General features: G+C 51.4%; 15 non-coding genes across 15 annotated transcripts; all 15 read left to right on the forward strand.

The window, feature by feature from the left end:
- The first annotated feature begins 1,289 nt into the window (after nt 1–1,289).
- On the forward strand, nt 1,290–1,361 carry TRNAD-GUC (transfer RNA aspartic acid (anticodon GUC)). Its single transcript has one exon. It is a non-coding gene; the product is annotated as a tRNA-Asp (tRNA).
- Nucleotides 1,362–7,145: 5,784 nt separating this feature from the next.
- TRNAD-GUC (transfer RNA aspartic acid (anticodon GUC)) lies at nt 7,146–7,217 on the forward strand. The gene has a single exon. It is a non-coding gene; the product is annotated as a tRNA-Asp (tRNA).
- Nucleotides 7,218–8,614: 1,397 nt separating this feature from the next.
- On the forward strand, nt 8,615–8,686 carry TRNAD-GUC (transfer RNA aspartic acid (anticodon GUC)). The gene has a single exon. It is a non-coding gene; the product is annotated as a tRNA-Asp (tRNA).
- Nucleotides 8,687–10,082: 1,396 nt separating this feature from the next.
- On the forward strand, nt 10,083–10,154 carry TRNAD-GUC (transfer RNA aspartic acid (anticodon GUC)). The gene has a single exon. It is a non-coding gene; the product is annotated as a tRNA-Asp (tRNA).
- Nucleotides 10,155–11,551: 1,397 nt separating this feature from the next.
- TRNAD-GUC (transfer RNA aspartic acid (anticodon GUC)) lies at nt 11,552–11,623 on the forward strand. Its single transcript has one exon. It is a non-coding gene; the product is annotated as a tRNA-Asp (tRNA).
- A 1,396-nt stretch (nt 11,624–13,019) lies between these two features.
- Nucleotides 13,020–13,091, forward strand: TRNAD-GUC (transfer RNA aspartic acid (anticodon GUC)). The gene has a single exon. It is a non-coding gene; the product is annotated as a tRNA-Asp (tRNA).
- A 1,396-nt stretch (nt 13,092–14,487) lies between these two features.
- TRNAD-GUC (transfer RNA aspartic acid (anticodon GUC)) lies at nt 14,488–14,559 on the forward strand. Its single transcript has one exon. It is a non-coding gene; the product is annotated as a tRNA-Asp (tRNA).
- Nucleotides 14,560–15,955: 1,396 nt separating this feature from the next.
- TRNAD-GUC (transfer RNA aspartic acid (anticodon GUC)) lies at nt 15,956–16,027 on the forward strand. Its single transcript has one exon. It is a non-coding gene; the product is annotated as a tRNA-Asp (tRNA).
- Nucleotides 16,028–17,423: 1,396 nt separating this feature from the next.
- Nucleotides 17,424–17,495, forward strand: TRNAD-GUC (transfer RNA aspartic acid (anticodon GUC)). The gene has a single exon. It is a non-coding gene; the product is annotated as a tRNA-Asp (tRNA).
- Nucleotides 17,496–18,891: 1,396 nt separating this feature from the next.
- TRNAD-GUC (transfer RNA aspartic acid (anticodon GUC)) lies at nt 18,892–18,963 on the forward strand. Its single transcript has one exon. It is a non-coding gene; the product is annotated as a tRNA-Asp (tRNA).
- A 1,396-nt stretch (nt 18,964–20,359) lies between these two features.
- TRNAD-GUC (transfer RNA aspartic acid (anticodon GUC)) lies at nt 20,360–20,431 on the forward strand. The gene has a single exon. It is a non-coding gene; the product is annotated as a tRNA-Asp (tRNA).
- Nucleotides 20,432–21,827: 1,396 nt separating this feature from the next.
- Nucleotides 21,828–21,899, forward strand: TRNAD-GUC (transfer RNA aspartic acid (anticodon GUC)). Its single transcript has one exon. It is a non-coding gene; the product is annotated as a tRNA-Asp (tRNA).
- A 1,396-nt stretch (nt 21,900–23,295) lies between these two features.
- On the forward strand, nt 23,296–23,367 carry TRNAD-GUC (transfer RNA aspartic acid (anticodon GUC)). The gene has a single exon. It is a non-coding gene; the product is annotated as a tRNA-Asp (tRNA).
- A 1,397-nt stretch (nt 23,368–24,764) lies between these two features.
- On the forward strand, nt 24,765–24,836 carry TRNAD-GUC (transfer RNA aspartic acid (anticodon GUC)). Its single transcript has one exon. It is a non-coding gene; the product is annotated as a tRNA-Asp (tRNA).
- Nucleotides 24,837–26,232: 1,396 nt separating this feature from the next.
- Nucleotides 26,233–26,304, forward strand: TRNAD-GUC (transfer RNA aspartic acid (anticodon GUC)). Its single transcript has one exon. It is a non-coding gene; the product is annotated as a tRNA-Asp (tRNA).
- The last annotated feature ends 756 nt before the right edge of the window (nt 26,305–27,060 follow it).

Here is a 27,060-nt window from a genome sequence, read left to right on the forward strand (position 1 = left end):
CCGGCAACGCTAGTCATCGTACAATATTTGTGCACAATTGCTTACATTAGGCGGCCGGTCCACTTTATTGAGTCCCCCTCAGCACCATTTAGTGCTCCTGTTGTCTGCGAAGTCCAAATTGTAACCCTGAATCAGTTCCTCTTCTGACCCTTTGTATCATGTTACATGACGAGTAATGATCACCTGTTAGCTTTATCCCTAATTATAACTCTCACTCTTTCCCTGCATCTAACCCTAGCTCTAATCCCATCATTAACCTCGGTCCGGGCACACGCGTGAACCCCTACTCTCATCTCAGCCTCTCCTGGTGATACATCACACCTGGGATCGTTTGCTCCCTGTGGGCTGTGGGAAATTTGCTACCAGCACGCCCTGGAAGTGGGGCTCATTCCGCTGCAACGGGAGGTCTTCCCAGGACGCGTCACAGCTCAACGCAAGAGCTCCTGGGTTTCGAAGGCTCTTGCAGCAAGCCTTCACAAAGCAGCAGGGAGCGCCGTTCCAGATGGGAAACTTGAGACTGGATGTCCAGAAAAGCAAGACGTCAGAAGCGAAACCTTTTTCCTGCAGGGTGTGGCATACCATCCGCTTGCTCATTGCGACAGAGGTGGCACTAATGAAGGAAGAGGTCAACGTTACGTTCTTCTTTAAAATGCAAGGCCAGGAAAAGTGGCAGCGGTGGGATTTGAACCCACGCCTCCGAAGAGACTGGAGCCTTAATCCAGCGCCTTAGACCGCTCGGCCACGCTACCTCCCTGCTAGTCGCCGAAAGCGGAACTTGACCCGTTGCCCGGCCCGCTTTAGTGCTTTGCCTTTTCTCCTTGGAAAGTCTGGAGACAGGCAGTGGAAGGGCAGGCAAACTGTCAGGTGCGCAGAGGAGGGGAGACCATGAGGCAAGGTGGGAGATGGGGGCAAGAAGTAAGAAAAAAACTAATCGCAAGCTAGGGCAGGATTCGGAAAGTGAAGCCGAAAAGGGGCTTAGCATGCAGCCCAGGGGTTTCTTTGACTGTCCTAAGCCCACAGGGACTTTGCCGTCCTCAGCTCATGAGACTTGAGATGGGTAGCTTGATTTGCTGAGGAAATGCGGGATGACAGATTCAACTCTGGAGTCAAACATAGCCCGGAACTATCGCCTTAAACTGAGTTTTAAGCCTGGTGCCGATAAAAAGAAAGAAATTAGCCTTAGATCGGGCAAGCCGTTTGACGGGGGAAAATGAGACCCCCTAGGCCAGCTAGGTGGTCGCTGGATGCTGTGCAGACATCAGCAGCTGTTCATTTCATGCCCTCACGTCTCCTCGTTAGTATAGTGGTCAGTATCCCCGCCTGTCACGCGGGAGACCGGGGTTCAATTCCCCGACGGGGAGGTTAAACCTTTTCTGGATTTTTTTTAGTTCTTGACAAATATTCTTGAAGATTAGGCTGAGTCAAGTAGGGAATGGGTGCCAAGAACTGACTCTTTAAGAAAAAAGCACCGGCAACGCTAGTCATCGTACAATATTTGTGCACAATTGCTTACATTAGGCGGCCGGTCCACTTTATTGAGTCCCCCTCAGCACCATTTAGTGCTCCTGTTGTCTGCGAAGTCCAAATTGTAACCCTGAATCAGTTCCTCTTCTGACCCTTTGTATCATGTTACATGACGAGTAATGATCACCTGTTAGCTTTATCCCTAATTATAACTCTCACTCTTTCCCTGCATCTAACCCTAGCTCTAATCCCATCATTAACCTCGGTCCGGGCACACGCGTGAACCCTTACTCTCATCTCAGCCTCTCCTGGTGATACATCACACCTGGGATCGTTTGCTCCCTGTGGGCTGTGGGAAATTTGCTACCAGCACGCCCTGGAAGTGGGGCTCATTCCGCTGCAACGGGAGGTCTTCCCAGGACGCGTCACAGCTCAACGCAAGAGCTCCTGGGTTTCGAAGGCTCTTGCAGCAAGCCTTCACAAAGCAGCAGGGAGCGCCGTTCCAGATGGGAAACTTGAGACTGGATGTCCAGAAAAGCAAGACGTCAGAAGCGAAACCTTTTTCCTGCAGGGTGTGGCATACCATCCGCTTGCTCATTGCGACAGAGGTGGCACTAATGAAGGAAGAGGTCAACGTTACGTTCTTCTTTAAAATGCAAGGCCAGGAAAAGTGGCAGCGGTGGGATTTGAACCCACGCCTCCGAAGAGACTGGAGCCTTAATCCAGCGCCTTAGACCGCTCGGCCACGCTACCTCCCTGCTAGTCGCCGAAAGCGGAACTTGACCCGTTGCCCGGCCCGCTTTAGTGCTTTGCCTTTTCTCCTTGGAAAGTCTGGAGACAGGCAGTGGAAGGGCAGGCAAACTGTCAGGTGCGCAGAGGAGGGGAGACCATGAGGCAAGGTGGGAGATGGGGGCAAGAAGTGAGAAAAAAACTAATCGCAAGCTAGGGCAGGATTCGGAAAGTGAAGCCGAAAAGGGGCTTAGCATGCAGCCCAGGGGTTTCTTTGACTGTCCTAAGCCCACAGGGACTTTGCCGTCCTCAGCTCATGAGACTTGAGATGGGTAGCTTGATTTGCTGAGGAAATGCGGGATGACAGATTCAACTCTGGAGTCAAACATAGCCCGGAACTATCGCCTTAAACTGAGTTTTAAGCCTGGTGCCGATAAAAAGAAAGAAATTAGCCTTAGATCGGGCAAGCCGTTTGACGGGGGAAAATGAGACCCCCTAGGCCAGCTAGGTGGTCGCTGGATGCTGTGCAGACATCAGCAGCTGTTCATTTCATGCCCTCACGTCTCCTCGTTAGTATAGTGGTCAGTGTCCCCGCCTGTCACGCGGGAGACCGGGGTTCAATTCCCCGACGGGGAGGTTAAACCTTTTCTGGATTTTTTTTAGTTCTTGACAAATATTCTTGAAGATTAGGCTGAGTCAAGTAGGGAATGGGTGCCAAGAACTGACTCTTTAAGAAAAAAGCACCGGCAACGCTAGTCATCGTACAATATTTGTGCACAATTGCTTACATTAGGCGGCCGGTCCACTTTATTGAGTCCCCCTCAGCACCATTTAGTGCTCCTGTTGTCTGCGAAGTCCAAATTGTAACCCTGAATCAGTTCCTCTTCTGACCCTTTGTATCATGTTACATGACGAGTAATGATCACCTGTTAGCTTTATCCCTAATTATAACTCTCACTCTTTCCCTGCATCTAACCCTAGCTCTAATCCCATCATTAACCTCGGTCCGGGCACACGCGTGAACCCTTACTCTCATCTCAGCCTCTCCTGGTGATACATCACACCTGGGATCGTTTGCTCCCTGTGGGCTGTGGGAAATTTGCTACCAGCACGCCCTGGAAGTGGGGCTCATTCCGCTGCAACGGGAGGTCTTCCCAGGACGCGTCACAGCTCAACGCAAGAGCTCCTGGGTTTCGAAGGCTCTTGCAGCAAGCCTTCACAAAGCAGCAGGGAGCGCCGTTCCAGATGGGAAACTTGAGACTGGATGTCCAGAAAAGCAAGACGTCAGAAGCGAAACCTTTTTCCTGCAGGGTGTGGCATACCATCCGCTTGCTCATTGCGACAGAGGTGGCACTAATGAAGGAAGAGGTCAACGTTACGTTCTTCTTTAAAATGCAAGGCCAGGAAAAGTGGCAGCGGTGGGATTTGAACCCACGCCTCCGAAGAGACTGGAGCCTTAATCCAGCGCCTTAGACCGCTCGGCCACGCTACCTCCCTGCTAGTCGCCGAAAGCGGAACTTGACCCGTTGCCCGGCCCGCTTTAGTGCTTTGCCTTTTCTCCTTGGAAAGTCTGGAGACAGGCAGTGGAAGGGCAGGCAAACTGTCAGGTGCGCAGAGGAGGGGAGACCATGAGGCAAGGTGGGAGATGGGGGCAAGAAGTGAGAAAAAAACTAATCGCAAGCTAGGGCAGGATTCGGAAAGTGAAGCCGAAAAGGGGCTTAGCATGCAGCCCAGGGGTTTCTTTGACTGTCCTAAGCCCACAGGGACTTTGCCGTCCTCAGCTCATGAGACTTGAGATGGGTAGCTTGATTTGCTGAGGAAATGCGGGATGACAGATTCAACTCTGGAGTCAAACATAGCCCGGAACTATCGCCTTAAACTGAGTTTTAAGCCTGGTGCCGATAAAAAGAAAGAAATTAGCCTTAGATCGGGCAAGCCGTTTGACGGGGGAAAATGAGACCCCCTAGGCCAGCTAGGTGGTCGCTGGATGCTGTGCAGACATCAGCAGCTGTTCATTTCATGCCCTCACGTCTCCTCGTTAGTATAGTGGTCAGTATCCCTGCCTGTCACGCGGGAGACCGGGGTTCAATTCCCCGACGGGGAGGTTAAACCTTTTCTGGATTTTTTTTAGTTCTTGACAAATATTCTTGAAGATTAGGCTGAGTCAAGTAGGGAATGGGTGCCAAGAACTGACTCTTTAAGAAAAAAGCACCGGCAACGCTAGTCATCGTACAATATTTGTGCACAATTGCTTACATTAGGCGGCCGGTCCACTTTATTGAGTCCCCCTCAGCACCATTTAGTGCTCCTGTTGTCTGCGAAGTCCAAATTGTAACCCTGAATCAGTTCCTCTTCTGACCCTTTGTATCATGTTACATGACGAGTAATGATCACCTGTTAGCTTTATCCCTAATTATAACTCTCACTCTTTCCCTGCATCTAACCCTAGCTCTAATCCCATCATTAACCTCGGTCCGGGCACACGCGTGAACCCTTACTCTCATCTCAGCCTCTCCTGGTGATACATCACACCTGGGATCGTTTGCTCCCTGTGGGCTGTGGGAAATTTGCTACCAGCACGCCCTGGAAGTGGGGCTCATTCCGCTGCAACGGGAGGTCTTCCCAGGACGCGTCACAGCTCAACGCAAGAGCTCCTGGGTTTCGAAGGCTCTTGCAGCAAGCCTTCACAAAGCAGCAGGGAGCGCCGTTCCAGATGGGAAACTTGAGACTGGATGTCCAGAAAAGCAAGACGTCAGAAGCGAAACCTTTTTCCTGCAGGGTGTGGCATACCATCCGCTTGCTCATTGCGACAGAGGTGGCACTAATGAAGGAAGAGGTCAACGTTACGTTCTTCTTTAAAATGCAAGGCCAGGAAAAGTGGCAGCGGTGGGATTTGAACCCACGCCTCCGAAGAGACTGGAGCCTTAATCCAGCGCCTTAGACCGCTCGGCCACGCTACCTCCCTGCTAGTCGCAGAAAGCGGAACTTGACCCGTTGCCCGGCCCGCTTTAGTGCTTTGCCTTTTCTCCTTGGAAAGTCTGGAGACAGGCAGTGGAAGGGCAGGCAAACTGTCAGGTGCGCAGAGGAGGGGAGACCATGAGGCAAGGTGGGAGATGGGGGCAAGAAGTGAGAAAAAAACTAATCGCAAGCTAGGGCAGGATTCGGAAAGTGAAGCCGAAAAGGGGCTTAGCATGCAGCCCAGGGGTTTCTTTGACTGTCCTAAGCCCACAGGGACTTTGCCGTCCTCAGCTCATGAGACTTGAGATGGGTAGCTTGATTTGCTGAGGAAATGCGGGATGACAGATTCAACTCTGGAGTCAAACATAGCCCGGAACTATCGCCTTAAACTGAGTTTTAAGCCTGGTGCCGATAAAAAGAAAGAAATTAGCCTTAGATCGGGCAAGCCGTTTGACGGGGGAAAATGAGACCCCCCTAGGCCAGCTAGGTGGTCGCTGGATGCTGTGCAGACATCAGCAGCTGTTCATTTCATGCCCTCACGTCTCCTCGTTAGTATAGTGGTCAGTATCCCCGCCTGTCACGCGGGAGACCGGGGAGGTTAAACCGTTTCTGGATTTTTTTTAGTTCTTGACAAATATTCTTGAAGATTAGGCTGAGTCAAGTAGGGAATGGGTGCCAAGAACTGACTCTTTAAGAAAAAAGCACCGGCAACGCTAGTCATCGTACAATATTTGTGCACAATTGCTTACATTAGGCGGCCGGTCCACTTTATTGAGTCCCCCTCAGCACCATTTAGTGCTCCTGTTGTCTGCGAAGTCCAAATTGTAACCCTGAATCAGTTCCTCTTCTGACCCTTTGTATCATGTTACATGACGAGTAATGATCACCTGTTAGCTTTATCCCTAATTATAACTCTCACTCTTTCCCTGCATCTAACCCTAGCTCTAATCCCATCATTAACCTCGGTCCGGGCACACGCGTGAACCCCTACTCTCATCTCAGCCTCTCCTGGTGATACATCACACCTGGGATCGTTTGCTCCCTGTGGGCTGTGGGAAATTTGCTACCAGCACGCCCTGGAAGTGGGGCTCATTCCGCTGCAACGGGAGGTCTTCCCAGGACGCGTCACAGCTCAACGCAAGAGCTCCTGGGTTTCGAAGGCTCTTGCAGCAAGCCTTCACAAAGCAGCAGGGAGCGCCGTTCCAGATGGGAAACTTGAGACTGGATGTCCAGAAAAGCAAGACGTCAGAAGCGAAACCTTTTTCCTGCAGGGTGTGGCATACCATCCGCTTGCTCATTGCGACAGAGGTGGCACTAATGAAGGAAGAGGTCAACGTTACGTTCTTCTTTAAAATGCAAGGCCAGGAAAAGTGGCAGCGGTGGGATTTGAACCCACGCCTCCGAAGAGACTGGAGCCTTAATCCAGCGCCTTAGACCGCTCGGCCACGCTACCTCCCTGCTAGTCGCCGAAAGCGGAACTTGACCCGTTGCCCGGCCCGCTTTAGTGCTTTGCCTTTTCTCCTTGGAAAGTCTGGAGACAGGCAGTGGAAGGGCAGGCAAACTGTCAGGTGCGCAGAGGAGGGGAGACCATGAGGCAAGGTGGGAGATGGGGGCAAGAAGTGAGAAAAAAACTAATCGCAAGCTAGGGCAGGATTCGGAAAGTGAAGCCGAAAAGGGGCTTAGCATGCAGCCCAGGGGTTTCTTTGACTGTCCTAAGCCCACAGGGACTTTGCCGTCCTCAGCTCATGAGACTTGAGATGGGTAGCTTGATTTGCTGAGGAAATGCGGGATGACAGATTCAACTCTGGAGTCAAACATAGCCCGGAACTATCGCCTTAAACTGAGTTTTAAGCCTGGTGCCGATAAAAAGAAAGAAATTAGCCTTAGATCGGGCAAGCCGTTTGACGGGGGAAAATGAGACCCCCCTAGGCCAGCTAGGTGGTCGCTGGATGCTGTGCAGACATCAGCAGCTGTTCATTTCATGCCCTCACGTCTCCTCGTTAGTATAGTGGTCAGTATCCCCGCCTGTCACGCGGGAGACCGGGGTTCAATTCCCCGACGGGGAGGTTAAACCGTTTCTGGATTTTTTTTAGTTCTTGACAAATATTCTTGAAGATTAGGCTGAGTCAAGTAGGGAATGGGTGCCAAGAACTGACTCTTTAAGAAAAAAGCACCGGCAACGCTAGTCATCGTACAATATTTGTGCACAATTGCTTACATTAGGCGGCCGGTCCACTTTATTGAGTCCCCCTCAGCACCATTTAGTGCTCCTGTTGTCTGCGAAGTCCAAATTGTAACCCTGAATCAGTTCCTCTTCTGACCCTTTGTATCATGTTACATGACGAGTAATGATCACCTGTTAGCTTTATCCCTAATTATAACTCTCACTCTTTCCCTGCATCTAACCCTAGCTCTAATCCCATCATTAACCTCGGTCCGGGCACACGCGTGAACCCCTACTCTCATCTCAGCCTCTCCTGGTGATACATCACACCTGGGATCGTTTGCTCCCTGTGGGCTGTGGGAAATTTGCTACCAGCACGCCCTGGAAGTGGGGCTCATTCCGCTGCAACGGGAGGTCTTCCCAGGACGCGTCACAGCTCAACGCAAGAGCTCCTGGGTTTCGAAGGCTCTTGCAGCAAGCCTTCACAAAGCAGCAGGGAGCGCCGTTCCAGATGGGAAACTTGAGACTGGATGTCCAGAAAAGCAAGACGTCAGAAGCGAAACCTTTTTCCTGCAGGGTGTGGCATACCATCCGCTTGCTCATTGCGACAGAGGTGGCACTAATGAAGGAAGAGGTCAACGTTACGTTCTTCTTTAAAATGCAAGGCCAGGAAAAGTGGCAGCGGTGGGATTTGAACCCACGCCTCCGAAGAGACTGGAGCCTTAATCCAGCGCCTTAGACCGCTCGGCCACGCTACCTCCCTGCTAGTCGCCGAAAGCGGAACTTGACCCGTTGCCCGGCCCGCTTTAGTGCTTTGCCTTTTCTCCTTGGAAAGTCTGGAGACAGGCAGTGGAAGGGCAGGCAAACTGTCAGGTGCGCAGAGGAGGGGAGACCATGAGGCAAGGTGGGAGATGGGGGCAAGAAGTGAGAAAAAAACTAATCGCAAGCTAGGGCAGGATTCGGAAAGTGAAGCCGAAAAGGGGCTTAGCATGCAGCCCAGGGGTTTCTTTGACTGTCCTAAGCCCACAGGGACTTTGCCGTCCTCAGCTCATGAGACTTGAGATGGGTAGCTTGATTTGCTGAGGAAATGCGGGATGACAGATTCAACTCTGGAGTCAAACATAGCCCGGAACTATCGCCTTAAACTGAGTTTTAAGCCTGGTGCCGATAAAAAGAAAGAAATTAGCCTTAGATCGGGCAAGCCGTTTGACGGGGGAAAATGAGACCCCCCTAGGCCAGCTAGGTGGTCGCTGGATGCTGTGCAGACATCAGCAGCTGTTCATTTCATGCCCTCACGTCTCCTCGTTAGTATAGTGGTCAGTATCCCCGCCTGTCACGCGGGAGACCGGGGTTCAATTCCCCGACGGGGAGGTTAAACCGTTTCTGGATTTTTTTTAGTTCTTGACAAATATTCTTGAAGATTAGGCTGAGTCAAGTAGGGAATGGGTGCCAAGAACTGACTCTTTAAGAAAAAAGCACCGGCAACGCTAGTCATCGTACAATATTTGTGCACAATTGCTTACATTAGGCGGCCGGTCCACTTTATTGAGTCCCCCTCAGCACCATTTAGTGCTCCTGTTGTCTGCGAAGTCCAAATTGTAACCCTGAATCAGTTCCTCTTCTGACCCTTTGTATCATGTTACATGACGAGTAATGATCACCTGTTAGCTTTATCCCTAATTATAACTCTCACTCTTTCCCTGCATCTAACCCTAGCTCTAATCCCATCATTAACCTCGGTCCGGGCACACGCGTGAACCCCTACTCTCATCTCAGCCTCTCCTGGTGATACATCACACCTGGGATCGTTTGCTCCCTGTGGGCTGTGGGAAATTTGCTACCAGCACGCCCTGGAAGTGGGGCTCATTCCGCTGCAACGGGAGGTCTTCCCAGGACGCGTCACAGCTCAACGCAAGAGCTCCTGGGTTTCGAAGGCTCTTGCAGCAAGCCTTCACAAAGCAGCAGGGAGCGCCGTTCCAGATGGGAAACTTGAGACTGGATGTCCAGAAAAGCAAGACGTCAGAAGCGAAACCTTTTTCCTGCAGGGTGTGGCATACCATCCGCTTGCTCATTGCGACAGAGGTGGCACTAATGAAGGAAGAGGTCAACGTTACGTTCTTCTTTAAAATGCAAGGCCAGGAAAAGTGGCAGCGGTGGGATTTGAACCCACGCCTCCGAAGAGACTGGAGCCTTAATCCAGCGCCTTAGACCGCTCGGCCACGCTACCTCCCTGCTAGTTGCCGAAAGCGGAACTTGAACCGTTGCCCGGCCCGCTTTAGTGCTTTGCCTTTTCTCCTTGGAAAGTCTGGAGACAGGCAGTGGAAGGGCAGGCAAACTGTCAGGTGCGCAGAGGAGGGGAGACCATGAGGCAAGGTGGGAGATGGGGGCAAGAAGTGAGAAAAAAACTAATCGCAAGCTAGGGCAGGATTCGGAAAGTGAAGCCGAAAAGGGGCTTAGCATGCAGCCCAGGGGTTTCTTTGACTGTCCTAAGCCCACAGGGACTTTGCCGTCCTCAGCTCATGAGACTTGAGATGGGTAGCTTGATTTGCTGAGGAAATGCGGGATGACAGATTCAACTCTGGAGTCAAACATAGCCCGGAACTATCGCCTTAAACTGAGTTTTAAGCCTGGTGCCGATAAAAAGAAAGAAATTAGCCTTAGATCGGGCAAGCCGTTTGACGGGGGAAAATGAGACCCCCTAGGCCAGCTAGGTGGTCGCTGGATGCTGTGCAGACATCAGCAGCTGTTCATTTCATGCCCTCACGTCTCCTCGTTAGTATAGTGGTCAGTATCCCCGCCTGTCACGCGGGAGACCGGGGTTCAATTCCCCGACGGGGAGGTTAAACCTTTTCTGGATTTTTTTTAGTTCTTGACAAATATTCTTGAAGATTAGGCTGAGTCAAGTAGGGAATGGGTGCCAAGAACTGACTCTTTAAGAAAAAAGCACCGGCAACGCTAGTCATCGTACAATATTTGTGCACAATTGCTTACATTAGGCGGCCGGTCCACTTTATTGAGTCCCCCTCAGCACCATTTAGTGCTCCTGTTGTCTGCGAAGTCCAAATTGTAACCCTGAATCAGTTCCTCTTCTGACCCTTTGTATCATGTTACATGACGAGTAATGATCACCTGTTAGCTTTATCCCTAATTATAACTCTCACTCTTTCCCTGCATCTAACCCTAGCTCTAATCCCATCATTAACCTCGGTCCGGGCACACGCGTGAACCCCTACTCTCATCTCAGCCTCTCCTGGTGATACATCACACCTGGGATCGTTTGCTCCCTGTGGGCTGTGGGAAATTTGCTACCAGCACGCCCTGGAAGTGGGGCTCATTCCGCTGCAACGGGAGGTCTTCCCAGGACGCGTCACAGCTCAACGCAAGAGCTCCTGGGTTTCGAAGGCTCTTGCAGCAAGCCTTCACAAAGCAGCAGGGAGCGCCGTTCCAGATGGGAAACTTGAGACTGGATGTCCAGAAAAGCAAGACGTCAGAAGCGAAACCTTTTTCCTGCAGGGTGTGGCATACCATCCGCTTGCTCATTGCGACAGAGGTGGCACTAATGAAGGAAGAGGTCAACGTTACGTTCTTCTTTAAAATGCAAGGCCAGGAAAAGTGGCAGCGGTGGGATTTGAACCCACGCCTCCGAAGAGACTGGAGCCTTAATCCAGCGCCTTAGACCGCTCGGCCACGCTACCTCCCTGCTAGTCGCCGAAAGCGGAACTTGACCCGTTGCCCGGCCCGCTTTAGTGCTTTGCCTTTTCTCCTTGGAAAGTCTGGAGACAGGCAGTGGAAGGGCAGGCAAACTGTCAGGTGCGCAGAGGAGGGGAGACCATGAGGCAAGGTGGGAGATGGGGGCAAGAAGTGAGAAAAAAACTAATCGCAAGCTAGGGCAGGATTCGGAAAGTGAAGCCGAAAAGGGGCTTAGCATGCAGCCCAGGGGTTTCTTTGACTGTCCTAAGCCCACAGGGACTTTGCCGTCCTCAGCTCATGAGACTTGAGATGGGTAGCTTGATTTGCTGAGGAAATGCGGGATGACAGATTCAACTCTGGAGTCAAACATAGCCCGGAACTATCGCCTTAAACTGAGTTTTAAGCCTGGTGCCGATAAAAAGAAAGAAATTAGCCTTAGATCGGGCAAGCCGTTTGACGGGGGAAAATGAGACCCCCCTAGGCCAGCTAGGTGGTCGCTGGATGCTGTGCAGACATCAGCAGCTGTTCATTTCATGCCCTCACATCTCCTCGTTAGTATAGTGGTCAGTATCCCCGCCTGTCACGCGGGAGACCGGGGTTCAATTCCCCGACGGGGAGGTTAAACCGTTTCTGGATTTTTTTTAGTTCTTGACAAATATTCTTGAAGATTAGGCTGAGTCAAGTAGGGAATGGGTGCCAAGAACTGACTCTTTAAGAAAAAAGCACCGGCAACGCTAGTCATCGTACAATATTTGTGCACAATTGCTTACATTAGGCGGCCGGTCCACTTTATTGAGTCCCCATCAGCACCATTTAGTGCTCCTGTTGTCTGCGAAGTCCAAATTGTAACCCTGAATCAGTTCCTCTTCTGACCCTTTGTATCATGTTACATGACGAGTAATGATCACCTGTTAGCTTTATCCCTAATTATAACTCTCACTCTTTCCCTGCATCTAACCCTAGCTCTAATCCCATCATTAACCTCGGTCCGGGCACACGCGTGAACCCCTACTCTCATCTCAGCCTCTCCTGGTGATACATCACACCTGGGATCGTTTGCTCCCTGTGGGCTGTGGGAAATTTGCTACCAGCACGCCCTGGAAGTGGGGCTCATTCCGCTGCAACGGGAGGTCTTCCCAGGACGCGTCACAGCTCAACGCAAGAGCTCCTGGGTTTCGAAGGCTCTTGCAGCAAGCCTTCACAAAGCAGCAGGGAGCGCCGTTCCAGATGGGAAACTTGAGAGTGGATGTCCAGAAAAGCAAGACGTCAGAAGCGAAACCTTTTTCCTGCAGGGTGTGGCATACCATCCGCTTGCTCATTGCGACAGAGGTGGCACTAATGAAGGAAGAGGTCAACGTTACGTTCTTCTTTAAAATGCAAGGCCAGGAAAAGTGGCAGCGGTGGGATTTGAACCCACGCCTCCGAAGAGACTGGAGCCTTAATCCAGCGCCTTAGACCGCTCGGCCACGCTACCTCCCTGCTAGTCGCCGAAAGCGGAACTTGACCCGTTGCCCGGCCCGCTTTAGTGCTTTGCCTTTTCTCCTTGGAAAGTCTGGAGACAGGCAGTGGAAGGGCAGGCAAACTGTCAGGTGCGCAGAGGAGGGGAGACCATGAGGCAAGGTGGGAGATGGGGGCAAGAAGTGAGAAAAAAACTAATCGCAAGCTAGGGCAGGATTCGGAAAGTGAAGCCGAAAAGGGGCTTAGCATGCAGCCCAGGGGTTTCTTTGACTGTCCTAAGCCCACAGGGACTTTGCCGTCCTCAGCTCATGAGACTTGAGATGGGTAGCTTGATTTGCTGAGGAAATGCGGGATGACAGATTCAACTCTGGAGTCAAACATAGCCCGGAACTATCGCCTTAAACTGAGTTTTAAGCCTGGTGCCGATAAAAAGAAAGAAATTAGCCTTAGATCGGGCAAGCCGTTTGACGGGGGAAAATGAGACCCCCTAGGCCAGCTAGGTGGTCGCTGGATGCTGTGCAGACATCAGCAGCTGTTCATTTCATGCCCTCACGTCTCCTCGTTAGTATAGTGGTCAGTATCCCCGCCTGTCACGCGGGAGACCGGGGTTCAATTCCCCGACGGGGAGGTTAAACCTTTTCTGGATTTTTTTTAGTTCTTGACAAATATTCTTGAAGATTAGGCTGAGTCAAGTAGGGAATGGGTGCCAAGAACTGACTCTTTAAGAAAAAAGCACCGGCAACGCTAGTCATCGTACAATATTTGTGCACAATTGCTTACATTAGGCGGCCGGTCCACTTTATTGAGTCCCCCTCAGCACCATTTAGTGCTCCTGTTGTCTGCGAAGTCCAAATTGTAACCCTGAATCAGTTCCTCTTCTGACCCTTTGTATCATGTTACATGACGAGTAATGATCACCTGTTAGCTTTATCCCTAATTATAACTCTCACTCTTTCCCTGCATCTAACCCTAGCTCTAATCCCATCATTAACCTCGGTCCGGGCACACGCGTGAACCCTTACTCTCATCTCAGCCTCTCCTGGTGATACATCACACCTGGGATCGTTTGCTCCCTGTGGGCTGTGGGAAATTTGCTACCAGCACGCCCTGGAAGTGGGGCTCATTCCGCTGCAACGGGAGGTCTTCCCAGGACGCGTCACAGCTCAACGCAAGAGCTCCTGGGTTTCGAAGGCTCTTGCAGCAAGCCTTCACAAAGCAGCAGGGAGCGCCGTTCCAGATGGGAAACTTGAGACTGGATGTCCAGAAAAGCAAGACGTCAGAAGCGAAACCTTTTTCCTGCAGGGTGTGGCATACCATCCGCTTGCTCATTGCGACAGAGGTGGCACTAATGAAGGAAGAGGTCAACGTTACGTTCTTCTTTAAAATGCAAGGCCAGGAAAAGTGGCAGCGGTGGGATTTGAACCCACGCCTCCGAAGAGACTGGAGCCTTAATCCAGCGCCTTAGACCGCTCGGCCACGCTACCTCCCTGCTAGTCGCCGAAAGCGGAACTTGACCCGTTGCCCGGCCCGCTTTAGTGCTTTGCCTTTTCTCCTTGGAAAGTCTGGAGACAGGCAGTGGAAGGGCAGGCAAACTGTCAGGTGCGCAGAGGAGGGGAGACCATGAGGCAAGGTGGGAGATGGGGGCAAGAAGTGAGAAAAAAACTAATCGCAAGCTAGGGCAGGATTCGGAAAGTGAAGCCGAAAAGGGGCTTAGCATGCAGCCCAGGGGTTTCTTTGACTGTCCTAAGCCCACAGGGACTTTGCCGTCCTCAGCTCATGAGACTTGAGATGGGTAGCTTGATTTGCTGAGGAAATGCGGGATGACAGATTCAACTCTGGAGTCAAACATAGCCCGGAACTATCGCCTTAAACTGAGTTTTAAGCCTGGTGCCGATAAAAAGAAAGAAATTAGCCTTAGATCGGGCAAGCCGTTTGACGGGGGAAAATGAGACCCCCTAGGCCAGCTAGGTGGTCGCTGGATGCTGTGCAGACATCAGCAGCTGTTCATTTCATGCCCTCACGTCTCCTCGTTAGTATAGTGGTCAGTATCCCCGCCTGTCACGCGGGAGACCGGGGTTCAATTCCCCGACGGGGAGGTTAAACCTTTTCTGGATTTTTTTTAGTTCTTGACAAATATTCTTGAAGATTAGGCTGAGTCAAGTAGGGAATGGGTGCCAAGAACTGACTCTTTAAGAAAAAAGCACCGGCAACGCTAGTCATCGTACAATATTTGTGCACAATTGCTTACATTAGGCGGCCGGTCCACTTTATTGAGTCCCCCTCAGCACCATTTAGTGCTCCTGTTGTCTGCGAAGTCCAAATTGTAACCCTGAATCAGTTCCTCTTCTGACCCTTTGTATCATGTTACATGACGAGTAATGATCACCTGTTAGCTTTATCCCTAATTATAACTCTCACTCTTTCCCTGCATCTAACCCTAGCTCTAATCCCATCATTAACCTCGGTCCGGGCACACGCGTGAACCCCTACTCTCATCTCAGCCTCTCCTGGTGATACATCACACCTGGGATCGTTTGCTCCCTGTGGGCTGTGGGAAATTTGCTACCAGCACGCCCTGGAAGTGGGGCTCATTCCGCTGCAACGGGAGGTCTTCCCAGGACGCGTCACAGCTCAACGCAAGAGCTCCTGGGTTTCGAAGGCTCTTGCAGCAAGCCTTCACAAAGCAGCAGGGAGCGCCGTTCCAGATGGGAAACTTGAGACTGGATGTCCAGAAAAGCAAGACGTCAGAAGCGAAACCTTTTTCCTGCAGGGTGTGGCATACCATCCGCTTGCTCATTGCGACAGAGGTGGCACTAATGAAGGAAGAGGTCAACGTTACGTTCTTCTTTAAAATGCAAGGCCAGGAAAAGTGGCAGCGGTGGGATTTGAACCCACGCCTCCGAAGAGACTGGAGCCTTAATCCAGCGCCTTAGACCGCTCGGCCACGCTACCTCCCTGCTAGTCGCCGAAAGCGGAACTTGACCCGTTGCCCGGCCCGCTTTAGTGCTTTGCCTTTTCTCCTTGGAAAGTCTGGAGACAGGCAGTGGAAGGGCAGGCAAACTGTCAGGTGCGCAGAGGAGGGGAGACCATGAGGCAAGGTGGGAGATGGGGGCAAGAAGTGAGAAAAAAACTAATCGCAAGCTAGGGCAGGATTCGGAAAGTGAAGCCGAAAAGGGGCTTAGCATGCAGCCCAGGGGTTTCTTTGACTGTCCTAAGCCCACAGGGACTTTGCCGTCCTCAGCTCATGAGACTTGAGATGGGTAGCTTGATTTGCTGAGGAAATGCGGGATGACAGATTCAACTCTGGAGTCAAACATAGCCCGGAACTATCGCCTTAAACTGAGTTTTAAGCCTGGTGCCGATAAAAAGAAAGAAATTAGCCTTAGATCGGGCAAGCCGTTTGACGGGGGAAAATGAGACCCCCTAGGCCAGCTAGGTGGTCGCTGGATGCTGTGCAGACATCAGCAGCTGTTCATTTCATGCCCTCACGTCTCCTCGTTAGTATAGTGGTCAGTATCCCCGCCTGTCACGCGGGAGACCGGGGTTCAATTCCCCGACGGGGAGGTTAAACCTTTTCTGGTTTTGTTTTAGTTCTTGACAAATATTCTTGAAGATTAGGCTGAGTCAAGTAGGGAATGGGTGCCAAGAACTGACTCTTTAAGAAAAAAGCACCGGCAACGCTAGTCATCGTACAATATTTGTGCACAATTGCTTACATTAGGCGGCCGGTCCACTTTATTGAGTCCCCCTCAGCACCATTTAGTGCTCCTGTTGTCTGCGAAGTCCAAATTGTAACCCTGAATCAGTTCCTCTTCTGACCCTTTGTATCATGTTACATGACGAGTAATGATCACCTGTTAGCTTTATCCCTAATTATAACTCTCACTCTTTCCCTGCATCTAACCCTAGCTCTAATCCCATCATTAACCTCGGTCCGGGCACACGCGTGAACCCCTACTCTCATCTCAGCCTCTCCTGGTGATACATCACACCTGGGATCGTTTGCTCCCTGTGGGCTGTGGGAAATTTGCTACCAGCACGCCCTGGAAGTGGGGCTCATTCCGCTGCAACGGGAGGTCTTCCCAGGACGCGTCACAGCTCAACGCAAGAGCTCCTGGGTTTCGAAGGCTCTTGCAGCAAGCCTTCACAAAGCAGCAGGGAGCGCCGTTCCAGATGGGAAACTTGAGACTGGATGTCCAGAAAAGCAAGACGTCAGAAGCGAAACCTTTTTCCTGCAGGGTGTGGCATACCATCCGCTTGCTCATTGCGACAGAGGTGGCACTAATGAAGGAAGAGGTCAACGTTACGTTCTTCTTTAAAATGCAAGGCCAGGAAAAGTGGCAGCGGTGGGATTTGAACCCACGCCTCCGAAGAGACTGGAGCCTTAATCCAGCGCCTTAGACCGCTCGGCCACGCTACCTCCCTGCTAGTCGCCGAAAGCGGAACTTGACCCGTTGCCCGGCCCGCTTTAGTGCTTTGCCTTTTCTCCTTGGAAAGTCTGGAGACAGGCAGTGGAAGGGCAGGCAAACTGTCAGGTGCGCAGAGGAGGGGAGACCATGAGGCAAGGTGGGAGATGGGGGCAAGAAGTAAGAAAAAAACTAATCGCAAGCTAGGGCAGGATTCGGAAAGTGAAGCCGAAAAGGGGCTTAGCATGCAGCCCAGGGGTTTCTTTGACTGTCCTAAGCCCACAGGGACTTTGCCGTCCTCAGCTCATGAGACTTGAGATGGGTAGCTTGATTTGCTGAGGAAATGCGGGATGACAGATTCAACTCTGGAGTCAAACATAGCCCGGAACTATCGCCTTAAACTGAGTTTTAAGCCTGGTGCCGATAAAAAGAAAGAAATTAGCCTTAGATCGGGCAAGCCGTTTGACGGGGGAAAATGAGACCCCCTAGGCCAGCTAGGTGGTCGCTGGATGCTGTGCAGACATCAGCAGCTGTTCATTTCATGCCCTCACGTCTCCTCGTTAGTATAGTGGTCAGTATCCCCGCCTGTCACGCGGGAGACCGGGGTTCAATTCCCCGACGGGGAGGTTAAACCTTTTCTGGATTTTTTTTAGTTCTTGACAAATATTCTTGAAGATTAGGCTGAGTCAAGTAGGGAATGGGTGCCAAGAACTGACTCTTTAAGAAAAAAGCACCGGCAACGCTAGTCATCGTACAATATTTGTGCACAATTGCTTACATTAGGCGGCCGGTCCACTTTATTGAGTCCCCCTCAGCACCATTTAGTGCTCCTGTTGTCTGCGAAGTCCAAATTGTAACCCTGAATCAGTTCCTCTTCTGACCCTTTGTATCATGTTACATGACGAGTAATGATCACCTGTTAGCTTTATCCCTAATTATAACTCTCACTCTTTCCCTGCATCTAACCCTAGCTCTAATCCCATCATTAACCTCGGTCCGGGCACACGCGTGAACCCTTACTCTCATCTCAGCCTCTCCTGGTGATACATCACACCTGGGATCGTTTGCTCCCTGTGGGCTGTGGGAAATTTGCTACCAGCACGCCCTGGAAGTGGGGCTCATTCCGCTGCAACGGGAGGTCTTCCCAGGACGCGTCACAGCTCAACGCAAGAGCTCCTGGGTTTCGAAGGCTCTTGCAGCAAGCCTTCACAAAGCAGCAGGGAGCGCCGTTCCAGATGGGAAACTTGAGACTGGATGTCCAGAAAAGCAAGACGTCAGAAGCGAAACCTTTTTCCTGCAGGGTGTGGCATACCATCCGCTTGCTCATTGCGACAGAGGTGGCACTAATGAAGGAAGAGGTCAACGTTACGTTCTTCTTTAAAATGCAAGGCCAGGAAAAGTGGCAGCGGTGGGATTTGAACCCACGCCTCCGAAGAGACTGGAGCCTTAATCCAGCGCCTTAGACCGCTCGGCCACGCTACCTCCCTGCTAGTCGCCGAAAGCGGAACTTGACCCGTTGCCCGGCCCGCTTTAGTGCTTTGCCTTTTCTCCTTGGAAAGTCTGGAGACAGGCAGTGGAAGGGCAGGCAAACTGTCAGGTGCGCAGAGGAGGGGAGACCATGAGGCAAGGTGGGAGATGGGGGCAAGAAGTGAGAAAAAAACTAATCGCAAGCTAGGGCAGGATTCGGAAAGTGAAGCCGAAAAGGGGCTTAGCATGCAGCCCAGGGGTTTCTTTGACTGTCCTAAGCCCACAGGGACTTTGCCGTCCTCAGCTCATGAGACTTGAGATGGGTAGCTTGATTTGCTGAGGAAATGCGGGATGACAGATTCAACTCTGGAGTCAAACATAGCCCGGAACTATCGCCTTAAACTGAGTTTTAAGCCTGGTGCCGATAAAAAGAAAGAAATTAGCCTTAGATCGGGCAAGCCGTTTGACGGGGGAAAATGAGACCCCCTAGGCCAGCTAGGTGGTCGCTGGATGCTGTGCAGACATCAGCAGCTGTTCATTTCATGCCCTCACGTCTCCTCGTTAGTATAGTGGTCAGTATCCCCGCCTGTCACGCGGGAGACCGGGGTTCAATTCCCCGACGGGGAGGTTAAACCTTTTCTGGATTTTTTTTAGTTCTTGACAAATATTCTTGAAGATTAGGCTGAGTCAAGTAGGGAATGGGTGCCAAGAACTGACTCTTTAAGAAAAAAGCACCGGCAACGCTAGTCATCGTACAATATTTGTGCACAATTGCTTACATTAGGCGGCCGGTCCACTTTATTGAGTCCCCCTCAGCACCATTTAGTGCTCCTGTTGTCTGCGAAGTCCAAATTGTAACCCTGAATCAGTTCCTCTTCTGACCCTTTGTATCATGTTACATGACGAGTAATGATCACCTGTTAGCTTTATCCCTAATTATAACTCTCACTCTTTCCCTGCATCTAACCCTAGCTCTAATCCCATCATTAACCTCGGTCCGGGCACACGCGTGAACCCTTACTCTCATCTCAGCCTCTCCTGGTGATACATCACACCTGGGATCGTTTGCTCCCTGTGGGCTGTGGGAAATTTGCTACCAGCACGCCCTGGAAGTGGGGCTCATTCCGCTGCAACGGGAGGTCTTCCCAGGACGCGTCACAGCTCAACGCAAGAGCTCCTGGGTTTCGAAGGCTCTTGCAGCAAGCCTTCACAAAGCAGCAGGGAGCGCCGTTCCAGATGGGAAACTTGAGACTGGATGTCCAGAAAAGCAAGACGTCAGAAGCGAAACCTTTTTCCTGCAGGGTGTGGCATACCATCCGCTTGCTCATTGCGACAGAGGTGGCACTAATGAAGGAAGAGGTCAACGTTACGTTCTTCTTTAAAATGCAAGGCCAGGAAAAGTGGCAGCGGTGGGATTTGAACCCACGCCTCCGAAGAGACTGGAGCCTTAATCCAGCGCCTTAGACCGCTCGGCCACGCTACCTCCCTGCTAGTCGCCGAAAGCGGAACTTGACCCGTTGCCCGGCCCGCTTTAGTGCTTTGCCTTTTCTCCTTGGAAAGTCTGGAGACAGGCAGTGGAAGGGCAGGCAAACTGTCAGGTGCGCAGAGGAGGGGAGACCATGAGGCAAGGTGGGAGATGGGGGCAAGAAGTGAGAAAAAAACTAATCGCAAGCTAGGGCAGGATTCGGAAAGTGAAGCCGAAAAGGGGCTTAGCATGCAGCCCAGGGGTTTCTTTGACTGTCCTAAGCCCACAGGGACTTTGCCGTCCTCAGCTCATGAGACTTGAGATGGGTAGCTTGATTTGCTGAGGAAATGCGGGATGACAGATTCAACTCTGGAGTCAAACATAGCCCGGAACTATCGCCTTAAACTGAGTTTTAAGCCTGGTGCCGATAAAAAGAAAGAAATTAGCCTTAGATCGGGCAAGCCGTTTGACGGGGGAAAATGAGACCCCCTAGGCCAGCTAGGTGGTCGCTGGATGCTGTGCAGACATCAGCAGCTGTTCATTTCATGCCCTCACGTCTCCTCGTTAGTATAGTGGTCAGTATCCCCGCCTGTCACGCGGGAGACCGGGGTTCAATTCCCCGACGGGGAGGTTAAACCTTTTCTGGATTTTTTTTAGTTCTTGACAAATATTCTTGAAGATTAGGCTGAGTCAAGTAGGGAATGGGTGCCAAGAACTGACTCTTTAAGAAAAAAGCACCGGCAACGCTAGTCATCGTACAATATTTGTGCACAATTGCTTACATTAGGCGGCCGGTCCACTTTATTGAGTCCCCCTCAGCACCATTTAGTGCTCCTGTTGTCTGCGAAGTCCAAATTGTAACCCTGAATCAGTTCCTCTTCTGACCCTTTGTATCATGTTACATGACGAGTAATGATCACCTGTTAGCTTTATCCCTAATTATAACTCTCACTCTTTCCCTGCATCTAACCCTAGCTCTAATCCCATCATTAACCTCGGTCCGGGCACACGCGTGAACCCTTACTCTCATCTCAGCCTCTCCTGGTGATACATCACACCTGGGATCGTTTGCTCCCTGTGGGCTGTGGGAAATTTGCTACCAGCACGCCCTGGAAGTGGGGCTCATTCCGCTGCAACGGGAGGTCTTCCCAGGACGCGTCACAGCTCAACGCAAGAGCTCCTGGGTTTCGAAGGCTCTTGCAGCAAGCCTTCACAAAGCAGCAGGGAGCGCCGTTCCAGATGGGAAACTTGAGACTGGATGTCCAGAAAAGCAAGACGTCAGAAGCGAAACCTTTTTCCTGCAGGGTGTGGCATACCATCCGCTTGCTCATTGCGACAGAGGTGGCACTAATGAAGGAAGAGGTCAACGTTACGTTCTTCTTTAAAATGCAAGGCCAGGAAAAGTGGCAGCGGTGGGATTTGAACCCACGCCTCCGAAGAGACTGGAGCCTTAATCCAGCGCCTTAGACCGCTCGGCCACGCTACCTCCCTGCTAGTCGCCGAAAGCGGAACTTGACCCGTTGCCCGGCCCGCTTTAGTGCTTTGCCTTTTCTCCTTGGAAAGTCTGGAGACAGGCAGTGGAAGGGCAGGCAAACTGTCAGGTGCGCAGAGGAGGGGAGACCATGAGGCAAGGTGGGAGATGGGGGCAAGAAGTGAGAAAAAAACTAATCGCAAGCTAGGGCAGGATTCGGAAAGTGAAGCCGAAAAGGGGCTTAGCATGCAGCCCAGGGGTTTCTTTGACTGTCCTAAGCCCACAGGGACTTTGCCGTCCTCAGCTCATGAGACTTGAGATGGGTAGCTTGATTTGCTGAGGAAATGCGGGATGACAGATTCAACTCTGGAGTCAAACATAGCCCGGAACTATCGCCTTAAACTGAGTTTTAAGCCTGGTGCCGATAAAAAGAAAGAAATTAGCCTTAGATCGGGCAAGCCGTTTGACGGGGGAAAATGAGACCCCCTAGGCCAGCTAGGTGGTCGCTGGATGCTGTGCAGACATCAGCAGCTGTTCATTTCATGCCCTCACGTCTCCTCGTTAGTATAGTGGTCAGTATCCCCGCCTGTCACGCGGGAGACCGGGGTTCAATTCCCCGACGGGGAGGTTAAACCTTTTCTGGATTTTTTTTAGTTCTTGACAAATATTCTTGAAGATTAGGCTGAGTCAAGTAGGGAATGGGTGCCAAGAACTGACTCTTTAAGAAAAAAGCACCGGCAACGCTAGTCATCGTACAATATTTGTGCACAATTGCTTACATTAGGCGGCCGGTCCACTTTATTGAGTCCCCCTCAGCACCATTTAGTGCTCCTGTTGTCTGCGAAGTCCAAATTGTAACCCTGAATCAGTTCCTCTTCTGACCCTTTGTATCATGTTACATGACGAGTAATGATCACCTGTTAGCTTTATCCCTAATTATAACTCTCACTCTTTCCCTGCATCTAACCCTAGCTCTAATCCCATCATTAACCTCGGTCCGGGCACACGCGTGAACCCTTACTCTCATCTCAGCCTCTCCTGGTGATACATCACACCTGGGATCGTTTGCTCCCTGTGGGCTGTGGGAAATTTGCTACCAGCACGCCCTGGAAGTGGGGCTCATTCCGCTGCAACGGGAGGTCTTCCCAGGACGCGTCACAGCTCAACGCAAGAGCTCCTGGGTTTCGAAGGCTCTTGCAGCAAGCCTTCACAAAGCAGCAGGGAGCGCCGTTCCAGATGGGAAACTTGAGACTGGATGTCCAGAAAAGCAAGACGTCAGAAGCGAAACCTTTTTCCTGCAGGGTGTGGCATACCATCCGCTTGCTCATTGCGACAGAGGTGGCACTAATGAAGGAAGAGGTCAACGTTACGTTCTTCTTTAAAATGCAAGGCCAGGAAAAGTGGCAGCGGTGGGATTTGAACCCACGCCTCCGAAGAGACTGGAGCCTTAATCCAGCGCCTTAGACCGCTCGGCCACGCTACCTCCCTGCTAGTCGCCGAAAGCGGAACTTGACCCGTTGCCCGGCCCGCTTTAGTGCTTTGCCTTTTCTCCTTGGAAAGTCTGGAGACAGGCAGTGGAAGGGCAGGCAAACTGTCAGGTGCGCAGAGGAGGGGAGACCATGAGGCAAGGTGGGAGATGGGGGCAAGAAGTGAGAAAAAAACTAATCGCAAGCTAGGGCAGGATTCGGAAAGTGAAGCCGAAAAGGGGCTTAGCATGCAGCCCAGGGGTTTCTTTGACTGTCCTAAGCCCACAGGGACTTTGCCGTCCTCAGCTCATGAGACTTGAGATGGGTAGCTTGATTTGCTGAGGAAATGCGGGATGACAGATTCAACTCTGGAGTCAAACATAGCCCGGAACTATCGCCTTAAACTGAGTTTTAAGCCTGGTGCCGATAAAAAGAAAGAAATTAGCCTTAGATCGGGCAAGCCGTTTGACGGGGGAAAATGAGACCCCCTAGGCCAGCTAGGTGGTCGCTGGATGCTGTGCAGACATCAGCAGCTGTTCATTTCATGCCCTCACGTCTCCTCGTTAGTATAGTGGTCAGTATCCCCGCCTGTCACGCGGGAGACCGGGGTTCAATTCCCCGACGGGGAGGTTAAACCTTTTCTGGATTTTTTTTAGTTCTTGACAAATATTCTTGAAGATTAGGCTGAGTCAAGTAGGGAATGGGTGCCAAGAACTGACTCTTTAAGAAAAAAGCACCGGCAACGCTAGTCATCGTACAATATTTGTGCACAATTGCTTACATTAGGCGGCCGGTCCACTTTATTGAGTCCCCCTCAGCACCATTTAGTGCTCCTGTTGTCTGCGAAGTCCAAATTGTAACCCTGAATCAGTTCCTCTTCTGACCCTTTGTATCATGTTACATGACGAGTAATGATCACCTGTTAGCTTTATCCCTAATTATAACTCTCACTCTTTCCCTGCATCTAACCCTAGCTCTAATCCCATCATTAACCTCGGTCCGGGCACACGCGTGAACCCTTACTCTCATCTCAGCCTCTCCTGGTGATACATCACACCTGGGATCGTTTGCTCCCTGTGGGCTGTGGGAAATTTGCTACCAGCACGCCCTGGAAGTGGGGCTCATTCCGCTGCAACGGGAGGTCTTCCCAGGACGCGTCACAGCTCAACGCAAGAGCTCCTGGGTTTCGAAGGCTCTTGCAGCAAGCCTTCACAAAGCAGCAGGGAGCGCCGTTCCAGATGGGAAACTTGAGACTGGATGTCCAGAAAAGCAAGACGTCAGAAGCGAAACCTTTTTCCTGCAGGGTGTGGCATACCATCCGCTTGCTCATTGCGACAGAGGTGGCACTAATGAAGGAAGAGGTCAACGTTACGTTCTTCTTTAAAATGCAAGGCCAGGAAAAGTGGCAGCGGTGGGATTTGAACCCACGCCTCCGAAGAGACTGGAGCCTTAATCCAGCGCCTTAGACCGCTCGGCCACGCTACCTCCCTGCTAGTCGCAGAAAGCGGAACTTGACCCGTTGCCCGGCCCGCTTTAGTGCTTTGCCTTTTCTCCTTGGAAAGTCTGGAGACAGGCAGTGGAAGGGCAGGCAAACTGTCAGGTGCGCAGAGGAGGGGAGACCATGAGGCAAGGTGGGAGATGGGGGCAAGAAGTGAGAAAAAAACTAATCGCAAGCTAGGGCAGGATTCGGAAAGTGAAGCCGAAAAGGGGCTTAGCATGCAGCCCAGGGGTTTCTTTGACTGTCCTAAGCCCACAGGGACTTTGCCGTCCTCAGCTCATGAGACTTGAGATGGGTAGCTTGATTTGCTGAGGAAATGCGGGATGACAGATTCAACTCTGGAGTCAAACATAGCCCGGAACTATCGCCTTAAACTGAGTTTTAAGCCTGGTGCCGATAAAAAGAAAGAAATTAGCCTTAGATCGGGCAAGCCGTTTGACGGGGGAAAATGAGACCCCCCTAGGCCAGCTAGGTGGTCGCTGGATGCTGTGCAGACATCAGCAGCTGTTCATTTCATGCCCTCACGTCTCCTCGTTAGTATAGTGGTCAGTATCCCCGCCTGTCACGCGGGAGACCGGGGTTCAATTCCCCGACGGGGAGGTTAAACCGTTTCTGGATTTTTTTTAGTTCTTGACAAATATTCTTGAAGATTAGGCTGAGTCAAGTAGGGAATGGGTGCCAAGAACTGACTCTTTAAGAAAAAAGCACCGGCAACGCTAGTCATCGTACAATATTTGTGCACAATTGCTTACATTAGGCGGCCGGTCCACTTTATTGAGTCCCCCTCAGCACCATTTAGTGCTCCTGTTGTCTGCGAAGTCCAAATTGTAACCCTGAATCAGTTCCTCTTCTGACCCTTTGTATCATGTTACATGACGAGTAATGATCACCTGTTAGCTTTATCCCTAATTATAACTCTCACTCTTTCCCTGCATCTAACCCTAGCTCTAATCCCATCATTAACCTCGGTCCGGGCACACGCGTGAACCCCTACTCTCATCTCAGCCTCTCCTGGTGATACATCACACCTGGGATCGTTTGCTCCCTGTGGGCTGTGGGAAATTTGCTACCAGCACGCCCTGGAAGTGGGGCTCATTCCGCTGCAACGGGAGGTCTTCCCAGGACGCGTCACAGCTCAACGCAAGAGCTCCTGGGTTTCGAAGGCTCTTGCAGCAAGCCTTCACAAAGCAGCAGGGAGCGCCGTTCCAGATGGGAAACTTGAGACTGGATGTCCAGAAAAGCAAGACGTCAGAAGCGAAACCTTTTTCCTGCAGGGTGTGGCATACCATCCGCTTGCTCATTGCGACAGAGGTGGCACTAATGAAGGAAGAGGTCAACGTTACGTTCTTCTTTAAAATGCAAGGCCAGGAAAAGTGGCAGCGGTGGGATTTGAACCCACGCCTCCGAAGAGACTGGAGCCTTAATCCAGCGCCTTAGACCGCTCGGCCACGCTACCTCCCTGCTAGTCGCCGAAAGCGGAACTTGACCCGTTGCCCGGCCCGCTTTAGTGCTTTGCCTTTTCTCCTTGGAAAGTCTGGAGACAGGCAGTGGAAGGGCAGGCAAACTGTCAGGTGCGCAGAGGAGGGGAGACCATGAGGCAAGGTGGGAGATGGGGGCAAGAAGTGAGAAAAAAACTAATCGCAAGCTAGGGCAGGATTCGGAAAGTGAAGCCGAAAAGGGGCTTAGCATGCAGCCCAGGGGTTTCTTTGACTGTCCTAAGCCCACAGGGACTTTGCCGTCCTCAGCTCATGAGACTTGAGATGGGTAGCTTGATTTGCTGAGGAAATGCGGGATGACAGATTCAACTCTGGAGTCAAACATAGCCCGGAACTATCGCCTTAAACTGAGTTTTAAGCCTGGTGCCGATAAAAAGAAAGAAATTAGCCTTAGATCGGGCAAGCCGTTTGACGGGGGAAAATGAGACCCCCTAGGCCAGCTAGGTGGTCGCTGGATGCTGTGCAGACATCAGCAGCTGTTCATTTCATGCCCTCACGTCTCCTCGTTAGTATAGTGGTCAGTATCCCCGCCTGTCACGCGGGAGACCGGGGTTCAATTCCCCGACGGGGAGGTTAAACCTTTTCTGGATTTTTTTTAGTTCTTGACAAATATTCTTGAAGATTAGGCTGAGTCAAGTAGGGAATGGGTGCCAAGAACTGACTCTTTAAGAAAAAAGCACCGGCAACGCTAGTCATCGTACAATATTTGTGCACAATTGCTTACATTAGGCGGCCGGTCCACTTTATTGAGTCCCCCTCAGCACCATTTAGTGCTCCTGTTGTCTGCGAAGTCCAAATTGTAACCCTGAATCAGTTCCTCTTCTGACCCTTTGTATCATGTTACATGACGAGTAATGATCACCTGTTAGCTTTATCCCTAATTATAACTCTCACTCTTTCCCTGCATCTAACCCTAGCTCTAATCCCATCATTAACCTCGGTCCGGGCACACGCGTGAACCCTTACTCTCATCTCAGCCTCTCCTGGTGATACATCACACCTGGGATCGTTTGCTCCCTGTGGGCTGTGGGAAATTTGCTACCAGCACGCCCTGGAAGTGGGGCTCATTCCGCTGCAACGGGAGGTCTTCCCAGGACGCGTCACAGCTCAACGCAAGAGCTCCTGGGTTTCGAAGGCTCTTGCAGCAAGCCTTCACAAAGCAGCAGGGAGCGCCGTTCCAGATGGGAAACTTGAGACTGGATGTCCAGAAAAGCAAGACGTCAGAAGCGAAACCTTTTTCCTGCAGGGTGTGGCATACCATCCGCTTGCTCATTGCGACAGAGGTGGCACTAATGAAGGAAGAGGTCAACGTTACGTTCTTCTTTAAA

This window comes from Ambystoma mexicanum, chromosome 1p (assembly GCF_040938575.1).
Source record: "Ambystoma mexicanum isolate Mex_15411 chromosome 1p, UKY_AmexF1_1, whole genome shotgun sequence".
Lineage (NCBI taxonomy): Eukaryota > Metazoa > Chordata > Amphibia > Caudata > Ambystomatidae > Ambystoma > Ambystoma mexicanum.